Consider the following 10,804-nt stretch of genomic DNA (forward strand, 5'->3'; position numbering starts at 1 on the left):
GTTCAAAATGTAGATAAAATTATTTTCATTCTAGTAGCGTATTTATAAAACATCATAGTTTAGAAGTTATATGCACCAAATAAGTAAAACAGTTGAATTAATTATAATATATAAAATAATAAAAGAAAATAATAGAAATAGAATCCTAAATATGCATAAGTATAAATTAGAATCTTTAACAATTGTATGAAATTCAAAACATGAAACCAATACACATACAAATAAGTGTACGTGGCCATTCAAAATGGCATACAACTCAAAATAACAAATTAATAGAAAAATCTATACTTTTGAATTAAGATTTTACATGTGTACGTGGATAACAAAGAATAAATGCAGTAACTTAGCCTCCAAGCTATTTTTGGGATTCAACTATAAATAGAACCACTTCTGAGCTTCCAAAGTTGTTCAGCTCGTTCATTTATTTCTATCTCGCTTACACTGTGATATAATTACACCCACTCTTCTTTAGCCCTGCCCCGTTTTAAGTGTTTAACCCTTGATCACTGATACCCTGTCCGACTGACGTAGGGCCCCGTAACGTATGTCAAGGCTCTGCCTGAATTCGTTGGGGTTCTGTCTCGTGACGTAGGGATAAAGTGGAATTGGGTTATTATACTTAATGTGAGTGCACTATATATGTTATTAAATAACCCAGGAATTATACCCAAAATATAACAACCCTCCTAAAACACCCCTGACACCCCCACACTTTCTAAAATACACCCCGTATGTGAAAACCGAGCCCGAAATACAATATATAAATTAAAAACGAGAAATAGTAAGTTGAGGCGGGCCGCGTAGACCCACCCCAACCATACACGCGGGCCGTATGAAGGTGTAACCGGATTCCTTTGATTTCTTAAGTCCAGGCGGGCCGCATAAGACCACACCGTTAGTTTACGCGGGCCGCGCGTGTTTCAAAGGGTGGCGCAGCTCTGAGCTGACACGTGTCGATATCGTGTCGAGTCTATCTGGTGACCAGGCTAAGCTACGCAGTTGACCGGAGTCAACGCGGGCCGCGTGAGCCCAGTCCATATTGTACGCGGGCCGCGTGGGAACCAGAATCAACACCTATATAAGAGGGCCATCGGATTTCATTCGAATTCGCTCACAACGATTTCTTTCTCTCAAATTCTGATAGTAGGCTTATAATACACGGGTATTATACCCCTAATTAGCGAAGCTCTGCCTCGTTGTAAGTATCATAACCCCTGGATACGTATTAGATACTCTGCCCGATTGATCTAGGGTTCCGTAACGACTGTCGTGGTTCTGCCCGACGTAGTCGTTGGAATGCCGTCTCGGGGAGGGTATTACTAATGTTAAAATAGGTTATTATACTAACGCGTGTGCATTGTTATTTAATTAGACTATAACCAGGGAATCACAAAGGAAAGCCCTATAATAGCAATGTGAGTTGATCCACTTTTTGTAAACCTTTTTGTTAACTGTTTTTACAAAACCTTAAATTTCCATGCGAATAACAGTTATTGAGTATTTGTAAGAATACAATTACAGTCGGTAAATTTGGGGTTTTGTATACAAAATTTGTTACCACCTGGTAAAGGAGTAACATGACCATAAGTCGGAACGACAGTACCGTGTGGTGGTAATTGATATAACTTGGAAACAAATGTAATTGCGGATGCGCCCTCAATACTGTTCTCTGTGACTTTTATTTAAACTTGATTAAACTGGGATTCACTCACCAGTATTTCCTGCTGATAAAATGTTTTAAACACGTGTTTCAGGTAACTTAGTGTAAAGCCAATAGAAGCCAGCTGGAGAGCACTGAAGACTTGGAAAAGTGGCAATAAAGTTACCTAAAATAAAATAGATGTTTTTATTAAATAAAATAGGATTTATTCCTATAAAAATATATGTACTGCAAAACTTGGGTTTTATCCCATATGTTTAATATTATGAAAACAAGGTGGTTTTACTCTGATAAAATATTTCCTAACTACGGTCCTGATGAAAAATTCCGCTGCCAAATTAGACAATACTCGATACCACCGAAACTGGATCACGGCCGCCCGCTCCCGAGATAGGGGTCGGGGGTTGTGACAGAAGGTGGTATCAGAGCTATGCCACTGGTTCAAGCCAAAGAAGTGTTCTGCTGACACTTAAGTTTTAAATTATGTGTTAGGAAATTAATATAACAATTTATGTGTTATTCTGTGTAGATAAATCTTCATATTTATATTATGGTTTTTATGTTTTAAGTTCAGCGTATGAGTAACCAATATGACTAGACGTACCCATAGGCTACCTCGGCAGATGTATTATACTACACTCTTATACAATTAGTAACTTAAGGTATCACCTTGAGGGAGATCTCTTCTTAAATAAATGAATGTACCGTAATATATATATACATATATATATATGTGTGTATATACTACTATGTGTATATACTACTATGTGTATATCAACCTTACTAGGAAATATTAATACACGTTCATTTTGTAAAAATACTCATAGATCATGGGTATAAATTTTGGATATTAAATCTAAAATCATAATTTATGGTAAATTACATAAGAAATTGAATAATATTATGTATCCACCTTAAATAAATAAATGTATGTTATTTCAAGTTGATTCATAGACTTCATGATCTATACCATGATCTATCCTTATGAATGGTGGTATAGATTATGGTAAATTCCTGAATCGACCTTAAATCCAGAAATCGTGTTAATATACAAAATTAATTGTATGTAAAATAATATATACGTTGTAGTATAGTATGCTTCTAATAAACATACGTTATAATACACTATAAAAAAAATGGGTCTGATGGTTTGTACAACCGGTATAAAAGAGAGTTAATAGTTAATGTTTTTAAGAAGTAAAAATAAGGGAACCTCATTTCAACCAAATCCCTCAGGATACTCAGCAGCAGATACTGAGAAGGGAATTTTTATTCGTAAGGCATAGTCTGAGAAACTATTTACCACTAAAAAGAGAACTAGGATTACTAGAAAAAAAAATGCCAAGAGAAAATAAAGAAAATAAAGAAGTCACAACCAAAGGAAGTAATAATGCACAAACTCAGGAAACAGGTAATAACCTACCAAGGGAAGATGAATTAGATAAACAATGGGTAAATCTCCATATGTTATCCTCTACAACAGTAAATGTTAACTTATATTAAATAGTCGAACGGCCAAACTAGTACCAGCACCCATGTCACTTATGAGCCAGAAATTTTACAGAAACTTTGCCCATTAAATAAACAACCTAGTAGAGGAAAAGAAATAGAATAAAGCTTACATAAAAGCATATTGAGCATAATACTCTTATAACCTAAATAAACTAAAATAAGTCACGGATGCATAATCACTAGTTTGTTTTGAATTCCAGTTGTAGCTTATAATAATTATATATATATATATATATATAAGTCGCAATGTTCGTCGTTTTTAATCAATCTATTTTTATGATTGTACCCATATGTTTATACTAGAAATTTGTCGGTGATAATTAATACCACCTACTCAAGTAATATTATAATATACATCGAACTAAGTTAGTTATTAACAAAGCAGTCATGTTTATGACTCTCTGTTGGAACCAATCATTTACTTTGATTTAAAATACATATTGGAATATATGGTATAAAGCTTTAAAACTTTGTGGTTTTAATAATATTGTTTTAAATTAATTTTTAAAACCAAAGCTATTAAATTAACCAAAAGGGATTTTAAGAATTAATAAAATTTAAAAGATTGCTTTAGTGGATCGAGCCAAAGCAAGTTTTGAAACCCAGGTGTACCAATTTACCACTCCATTTTATCCCTTCTGGTTTGTAACCAGTTGACCATAAGACTTTATACTTTCATAATTTTATGTTGGGATTATTTGTAAAGGTTTCTATTAAAATACTTAGCGATAAAATAAATGGTTAAATGAATATGAGGGATATTCATGATTAAATAAAATCATTTAAATTTTTTTTGAGATTTGGGTTGATTAGACTACGTAGAAATGTCTAACTAAACATTAAAAGCATTTCTACAAATCTTAAAGGTATGTCCAGAATAGGTCTTATGCATGAAAATAATTGATATAAGATTAACCCGTCATATTAGTTATATGATTGTGTATCCTAAATTATAAAGAAAAATATTCAAGTCAGCTGGTTGATATATAATAGTTAATTAGTAAATGAGTTGAGTTGATAAATTAGATGTTAAACTTACCTTAAGTGGTCTCGAAGTTCTTATACTTTAAAAAGATTATAATAAAAATAAAAGAGATGAGATTGAATTGTGATTGGTTAAATAATGGAGATGGAGATTCTCACAAAATAACTATGGTAATAAAATATCAGTGATGTAACCGTGACACAAATAAATAAAGTCAATTACGTGAATCTATAAAAGATCTATTTAATTGAATACTTGAATATAGATCTCTAATATAGACGAAGTAAAGTATTAAATAGACATACTTTGATGGTATGGGATGAAGTACGCTACATAAGGTTTAAAAAAAAAAAAAAAAATGATGACCCCTTCTATTTATATGCACTAGCCAAAAGGTGGAACCGTTTAAATGGTCCATATTAAATTTCAATAAATATTAGTGAATTCTTTATTTTAACTAAAACTATAACAAATACCTGTGATCCCATATAAATTTATGAATTTATGTTAAAACTCTTCAATGAGACATATGTATTTATACATATAAGTGTTTGGGTAACACATATGTTACCCATATGCTTATTTGTTTAAAACATTTATGGTGATACCAATAGTACGTAATTTGATAAAGTTATATATAGACATTTCATTGGTCATTTAATTAATATATTATATTTGATAGAGTTATAGCCATTAATTTGAAAGAAAATGATATATTTTCTTTTCTGGGCTAATTGGTTTTGTGCCATAGAAAATATATTTGAAGAAGTAATGTCATGGGACATTACTAAATTCAGAGTTATTAGTTGAAAGAATGATCAATAGTGATTTGACCACCGTCACAGGGATCGCCTAGTGACAGATACTTTGAATAATAGTAAAATATGATATTTGACAGAAATTTATTTCAATATATTACTATTTTTATTATAAAAGGATAAATAAAATAATGGGAATAAGCTCGATGATTGGTACCATGTCATGTATAGTTATTATTTTATATGTGTGTATATATTTCGAAGGCTTAAATATTAAACTAGAGATTTGAAAATTTTCGTTTGTTTCTAAATATACACATGTATATACAATCTGTTGATGGTATACACAATATAATAATCAAATATCTTCTGAAGATAAACATAAGAGAAAATAGCACTGGTAAAGACATGAAGCCATTATAAGAATAAATCTTGAAACATATTATGTTTTAAAATACTATATGTCTCAATAAAATATTCCGTGCATCGGAATCTCATAATATATAAACATGAATAGAGCTAGCTGGAAGCATACTTATTACGTTGAACCTAGCTATAATATCAATGGAGACAATGATATAATTGAAACTCCATTCTCCAACCAAAAGAAAACTACAACCATAATAATATCTATGCTTAAATGAACGAGTTACGATATTGATATTCACTGGTAACAATCAGGACAGTAATTAGACTTGAACCTAAGGAAAATGCCTTAGTATAAAGCTTTGAGATAAGCCGATTACTTGCATAGATAAAGTGTGATGGTTATTGGTATCCCGTGAGGATAATGACTAGAACAGTGTCTGTATGATAAATAAGCGATAACAACTGGCCACTGTTATTTCTTGTTTATTGATACTACTCGGTTCTAGAATATGATCCATCATGAGAATACTAATTTCCTTGTTCCTTGATACAAGCTATGATAAATGATGTACTTCTGAAATCATTATTTGAGAAAATTCTATTTATGGGAAATACAATGATAACTACCTCTCCGGCAAATCTGGGTATGATGTGGTATACACTCCAGCTTGTCCGGGTGAGATGAGGGTACCTCTCCGGCGAGACCGGGTGAGATGGATATATGTTATGTTAATGGAATTCCCTAAATAGTACTATGATTTGATGTCTAACCTGTTTTTGGAAATATGAATCTGTTAAATACACTGACCTGATGAATGGTGTGTATATTACAGTATGTGAAACATATGATTATATAGATAGGTATATCTATGAGGAAATCCAAACATTATTTCGTTTGATAATTAGGGGTAAATCACGAACAGGTGTGTCAATGATAATTCTAGATTTAATTATCAGGAATCTCTCGTATACGTCTATAATTTCGATATCAAACATTATTTCGTTTGATCATCTGTCTCGTAGTTCGTGCGATAAGATGAACGACAGGAACTCTATAAGTTGGGACGCCATGGAAAGTATAAAATTTCCCTTTGCGATTATTAATGCATTAAGAAGCCTGTAACCAAAAGTTGTGTTAAGACACAAAACATCTAAAAACTTATAGAGAATCGTTTTACCTTTATTAAGAGCTCTTGAAAATAAAAGTAACCACGACCAGATATACTTACAAGAACTCTTTCTCCTATTACTAAGATTTACCATTCGGAACCCTTAAATTTATTTGAAATGACAGGAATACATACCTAACTAATAAATCTTTAGTTGTACCTCTTCAAAGTTATAAAGGTAAATGAAGAATTTAAATCCATTAAAAGATCAGACAAATTAAAGGTAAGAATCTCAAAGCATAGAGAATAGTTCTGGTCAAAGTAAAGTGAAATTCAAAACGAAGAATAGAATATTCCTAGAAACTAAATTAATTAAATATTCATCCATATTTAAGGGAATCTCGAGGACGAGATTTAAAACAAGGTGGGGAGGATGTAACATTTCCAAAATTTTTATTTATATATATAACAACTTATGTTATTAAAAAGATGCATCATGGGTAGATTAACTGTTAGAAATATAAAGTACCTAAACGAGCCTAGGAACCATTTAATAATTTAAATTGAACCTACTATGTTTTAATGAAACTTGGTTCAAAATGTAGATAAAATTATTTTCATTCTAGTAGCGTATTTATAAAACATCATAGTTTAGAAGTTATATGCACCAAATAAGTAAAACAGTTGAATTAATTATAATATATAAAATAATAAAAGAAAATAATAGAAATAGAATCCTAAATATGCATAAGTATAAATTAGAATCTTTAACAATTGTATGAAATTCAAAACATGAAACCAATACACATACAAATAAGTGTACGTGGCCATTCAAAATGGCATACAACTCAAAATAACAAATTAATAGAAAAATCTATACTTTTGAATTAAGATTTTACATGTGTACGTGGATAACAAAGAATAAATGCAGTAACTTAGCCTCCAAGCTATTTTTGGGATTCAACTATAAATAGAACCACTTCTGAGCTTCCAAAGTTGTTCAGCTCGTTCATTTATTTCTATCTCGCTTACACTGTGATATAATTACACCCACTCTTCTTTAGCCCTGCCCCGTTTTAAGTGTTTAACCCTTGATCACTGATACCCTGTCCGACTGACGTAGGGCCCCGTAACGTATGTCAAGGCTCTGCCTGAATTCGTTGGGGTTCTGTCTCGTGACGTAGGGATAAAGTGGAATTGGGTTATTATACTTAATGTGAGTGCACTATATATGTTATTAAATAACCCAGGAATTATACCCAAAATATAACAACCCTCCTAAAACACCCCTGACACCCCCACACTTTCTAAAATACACCCCGTATGTGAAAACCGAGCCCGAAATACAATATATAAATTAAAAACGAGAAATAGTAAGTTGAGGCGGGCCGCGTAGACCCACCCCAACCATACACGCGGGCCGTATGAAGGTGTAACCGGATTCCTTTGATTTCTTAAGTCCAGGCGGGCCGCATAAGACCACACCGTTAGTTTACGCGGGCCGCGCGTGTTTCAAAGGGTGGCGCAGCTCTGAGCTGACACGTGTCGATATCGTGTCGAGTCTATCTGGTGACCAGGCTAAGCTACGCAGTTGACCGGAGTCAACGCGGGCCGCGTGAGCCCAGTCCATATTGTACGCGGGCCGCGTGGGAACCAGAATCAACACCTATATAAGAGGGCCATCGGATTTCATTCGAATTCGCTCACAACGATTTCTTTCTCTCAAATTCTGATAGTAGGCTTATAATACACGGGTATTATACCCCTAATTAGCGAAGCTCTGCCTCGTTGTAAGTATCATAACCCCTGGATACGTATTAGATACTCTGCCCGATTGATCTAGGGTTCCGTAACGACTGTCGTGGTTCTGCCCGACGTAGTCGTTGGAATGCCGTCTCGGGGAGGGTATTACTAATGTTAAAATAGGTTATTATACTAACGCGTGTGCATTGTTATTTAATTAGACTATAACCAGGGAATCACAAAGGAAAGCCCTATAATAGCAATGTGAGTTGATCCACTTTTTGTAAACCTTTTTGTTAACTGTTTTTACAAAACCTTAAATTTCCATGCGAATAACAGTTATTGAGTATTTGTAAGAATACAATTACAGTCGGTAAATTTGGGGTTTTGTATACAAAATTTGTTACCACCTGGTAAAGGAGTAACATGACCATAAGTCGGAACGACAGTACCGTGTGGTGGTAATTGATATAACTTGGAAACAAATGTAATTGCGGATGCGCCCTCAATACTGTTCTCTGTGACTTTTATTTAAACTTGATTAAACTGGGATTCACTCACCAGTATTTCCTGCTGATAAAATGTTTTAAACACGTGTTTCAGGTAACTTAGTGTAAAGCCAATAGAAGCCAGCTGGAGAGCACTGAAGACTTGGAAAAGTGGCAATAAAGTTACCTAAAATAAAATAGATGTTTTTATTAAATAAAATAGGATTTATTCCTATAAAAATATATGTACTGCAAAACTTGGGTTTTATCCCATATGTTTAATATTATGAAAACAAGGTGGTTTTACTCTGATAAAATATTTCCTAACTACGGTCCTGATGAAAAATTCCGCTGCCAAATTAGACAATACTCGATACCACCGAAACTGGATCACGGCCGCCCGCTCCCGAGATAGGGGTCGGGGGTTGTGACAAAGTGGTTCGTTTTTCGCAGATGCACGTGGCCCATTCTCCTATGCCAGAGATACGATTGATCTTCCGTCGCCTTTGAAAGTAGACATGTCGCTGGAGCAGACGAGTTAACCAACGGGCGCATATCCATGACATATGTGTTATTCACCCTTGGAGCTCTCATAACGATCCAATCTTCAGGAACAACAAATCCCGGACGCAAAACGAAACAAGCTTTATCAGTGAACAACATCGTGTACTTGTTATCACAGATTTGAGAAACCGACATCAAGTTATGCTTCAGTTCTTCAACGTAGTTCACTTTATGTAGCGTGATTTTTCCATTCGACACAGAGCCTTCCCCGGTGATGTAACCACCCTTTTCACCGGCAAAATTCACATAACCACCACGAAATTGTTTAAAATTGTTCAATAATTCTTTATTTCCTGTCATGTGTCTGGAACAGCCACTATCGATATACCAAATATAGATAGCCCTCTACAGCTGCTCCTACACTCCCCAACAAAAATTTAGTTAGAGTGTGGGACCCAAGCCATGATGGTCTTGGGTCGTCCTGATTCGTCAACATAAGAAAACTCTTTGAAATAACCATCATCGCCTCTGTGTCCACCATTTCCATTTCGGAAATTGTTGGAATGAGTCCCCGCAAATCGTGGATTGTACGGAGTTGACGATCTGTTGGTATAACCAGAGTTTCCATACCCTCGGCTTCCATAGTTTTGGTAATTGTAATTTTGATTCCTGGGTGGCTCAAAATTCCTACCAAATCTAGGAGCATCTTCGTGTCTTGAGAATGATCGTGGATGATTATCCGAATGCGGTCTTTGATTTGGAAATCGGGGGGGGGGGGGGTGACGCATTTCGATCATTCACGAATCTGTTCTGTGCATGAGGTCTAGCATAGTTGTTGTTCGAACCTCCAGAACGTTTGTCATTCTCAACTCCTTGAAAGGTGACATGATTTTGTCGTCTGTGAGGGGTTTTCTCACGAGTATCATGTCTTTGAGGTACATTTTCTGCCCCACGGTTAATAACAACGGGTTTCTCCTCTTGATCCTGATTTTCTTGTGATTTAACATTTGGTTTAACAACTGGTTTTACTTCTTGTTTAATCACTTTGTTTTTCTCAACCTTTTGATTTTTGCCATTTTTCATTTCGACATTAACTGATTCATTTTGTGGTTTTTCAACAAAAGGTTTCTTTTGATCAGGATCAACAAGTGATTTACCCCTGTCATCTGGACAGTCTGCTGCTAAGTGTCCTTTCCCACGACACTTGTAGCATTTGCGAATTTTCGCAGCGTTCTTCGGACGTTCCTCATGATCGGTCGAAGATGATGAGCCGTTGGTGGAATTTTTCAAAATTTGGTTCACAAACTGAGAGTTGGAACCTGTTTCGATTTTTACTTCTTCTTTGACAAAATCCTCCCCTTTAACAAACTCAGTTTTAGGGATATTTTTCAAAGTCTTTTTAGTTTTCCCACGTGACTTAGGTTTTGACTTCTCATTTTGAACTTGATTGAAAATTTCTAAAATCTTGTTGCTTATCAAATTTTCAATGTTTTCAAGGTTCACCTCATTTTTCTTTGAAATTCCACTCTTCTTCGACTGATCTGAGTCAGTGACTTCATCTGGTTCAGATTCTGACTCACTTTGTGGTTCAACCGTTAGAGGAGTCTTTGGCACAAAATTTGCCAATTCAGGGTCAATGCTTGGCATCGATGTATAATTATGGTTTACCGGTGGAG

At 34.5% G+C, this 10,804-nt stretch overlaps 1 long non-coding RNA gene across 1 annotated transcript; it reads left to right on the forward strand.

Annotated features, from left to right (window-relative positions):
- The first annotated feature begins 470 nt into the window (after nucleotides 1–470).
- Nucleotides 471–2,226, forward strand: LOC118484949. The gene is made up of 2 exons (XR_004875152.1): nucleotides 471–1,198; nucleotides 1,373–2,226. It is a non-coding gene; the product is annotated as an uncharacterized LOC118484949 (long non-coding RNA).
- The last annotated feature ends 8,578 nt before the right edge of the window (nucleotides 2,227–10,804 follow it).

The sequence above is a fragment of the Helianthus annuus genome, chromosome 12 (assembly GCF_002127325.2).
Source record: "Helianthus annuus cultivar XRQ/B chromosome 12, HanXRQr2.0-SUNRISE, whole genome shotgun sequence".
NCBI classification, from domain to species: domain Eukaryota; kingdom Viridiplantae; phylum Streptophyta; class Magnoliopsida; order Asterales; family Asteraceae; genus Helianthus; species Helianthus annuus.